Genomic DNA, 2,593 nt, shown 5'->3' with positions numbered 1-2,593 from the left:
GAGTATTCTTCAGAAACGGAAATGAAGGAATAAACAAACGGGGATTCATTTCCTCAACGGACAATCTTCAGAAACGAAAATCAACTAACGGAGTTGTTTTCAACGGGTGCTTCATCAGAAATGGAAATGAAAAGGTTAATCAAACGGATATTCATTTCCTCAACGGACAATCTTCAGAAACGAAAATCGACAAACGGAGTTATTTTCAACGGGTGCTTCATCAGAAATGGAAATGAAAAGGATAATCAAACGGATATTCATTTCCTCAACGGACAATCTTCAGAAACGAAAATCAACAAACAGAGTTATTTTCAACGGGTGCTTCATCAGAATTGGAAATGAAAAGGATAATCAAACGGATATTCATTTCCTCAACGGACAATCTTCAGAAACGAAAATGAACAAACAGAGTCATTTTCAACGGGTGTTTCCTCAGAAATGGAAATGAATAGAGTTAACTTCTAGGCACATGACAAAGCTCGCTGTGGTTTCTGTGCACTAAATTCCATAATTATGTATGCATCTATAATTATGTAATTCCTTGCATAGTCCACACAGTTTTTCTTGTAATGTTTAGGGGAGGAAAATCAAACCTGTGATGAGGGTGACTAGACTACCATAGGGTCCTTTTAATTAGATCGACAGATGATCTCTTTAATTAGACCACCAAGGAGTCTTTCCAGCTATATCATCACATGATATTCCAAACCAGATTTTTGGATCAATCTGTTTAACTAGGCCACTCAAGGGGTCTAATTATGGAGTAGTACATTATAATCCCTTATTCGTAGATATGGAAGATTCTACGAGGATGTGGATAACAAAAACTTAGATTACACCAAAAACATAAAAAGGAACACATAAGCACATAATCACATAGTTGTTTAACTTGGTTATTAATTTGTTATTAATTTGTTATCGATTGAGAATGGATATGGAAACCAGTCGATGGGCTACAATGTCCTCTGGGATCTATCTGAAAAGATAGGAAGATCTCCCAAAAATTCAATTTTGTTTTCAAAGAAACGTAATATTCGAATTAAGGAACACATCAATTTTTAGGATTTACGGAAATACCCTAGGTGCCCTATTAAGGATTTACAGTGGTACTTTGGGTATTCATCTCGTGTTGTAACTTGCGCCTTGTACTTCGTTTCCTTAAAAGAAACGGGTACTTAGGAATTTCGTGGAAAACGCAAGAGATCATAGAATGGGAGAATTTTGGGGGTAGTTTGTTCTTCAAGGAATACGGTTCCTTGATTGTCGGTATTGTAAGGGATATGTTGTTTATACATGCAACCACATAAATACATTGCAATGTAAATAAAAGATTTATTTATAAACAACGATAACAACTGTTTCTTTGACCTTGACAACAAAAGAAAATAATACATAAGACGTGATTATTTCTAAACGATGTTGTCTTCTAGTCAGTCAGATGCTCATCCCTGTGCTGGATTTGCATTAGCAAGCTTTGGGCAATTTCTTCGGAAATGACCCATCTTACCGCAGTTGAAACAAGAACCTGGTAGAAAACGACCTTGAGCAGGATTGTTGCCAGCTGGGTTTGGCGCAGCTACAGCTGGGCAGACTCTTGCTGTATGGCCTATAAGTCCACAAGTCTGGCATTTGCGGCACGTTACATTGGCATGATGATGGAGGCTACATTGGTTGCACAAGGGTGCAGTTCCATTGTATGGTTTCCTAGTAGGGGGTTGAGCTTGTTGGTTGGGGACGGCTTGACCATTGTGAGTAACCATGGCGAAGTTCTGAGAAGTCTTTCGCTTCTTTAACTTCTTAGGGGATCCAGTCTGTTCATCCATGGTCTTTGATTCCTCGATTGGGTTTGATTCCTCGACTGGTTTCTTGTAACCTTTTCGGAAAAGTTTACCTTTCCTGATCTTTGATTCAGTCAAGGTTGCAGATAGCTCAATGGCCTGTCTAACTGTAGTAGGGTTGCTACCAGTCACAATGTCTTGTATTGAGTCAGGGAGGCCATCAATGTACTTTTCGGTTGCCTTATCCAAAGGCGTAACCATATTCGGGCATAACAAACTTAACTCCTCATAACGATCCGTGTAGGCTCGATGCTCACCGCTAACTTGCTTAAGATCGTCGAACTCCGTTTCCAAGGCCCTGATCTCGTGACGAGGACAGAATTCCTTCATCATCAGAGCTCGAAGCTCTTGCCATGTTTGAGCCAATGCCACATCGGCACCCCTATCTCTCATCACACCATTCCACCATGTCAAAGCTCGTTTCTCAAAGACGCTAGATGCAAATTCTACTTTTCGCTCGTTTCTCAAAGACGCTAGTCAAATGGTTACAACGGTTCAAAATGTAGTATAATGTGTTCATATGCTGGATGAGCATATGCAAACGAAATGCGATGTAAAACAATGTACTAAGTATGCACACAATGGGCGTACATAGCATAAGTGTAATGTAAAACAATGTACTAAGTATGCACACAATGGGCGTACATAGCATGAAATGTATTGTGAACTGATGTACTAAGTATGCACACAATGGGCGTACATAGCATAAGTGTAATGTAAAACATGTACTATAAATGTACTAATGAACATAGCAA

The sequence above is a fragment of the Helianthus annuus genome, chromosome 16, assembly GCF_002127325.2.
Source record: "Helianthus annuus cultivar XRQ/B chromosome 16, HanXRQr2.0-SUNRISE, whole genome shotgun sequence".
NCBI lineage: Eukaryota > Viridiplantae > Streptophyta > Magnoliopsida > Asterales > Asteraceae > Helianthus > Helianthus annuus.
This window is presented reverse-complemented; position numbering follows the sequence as displayed.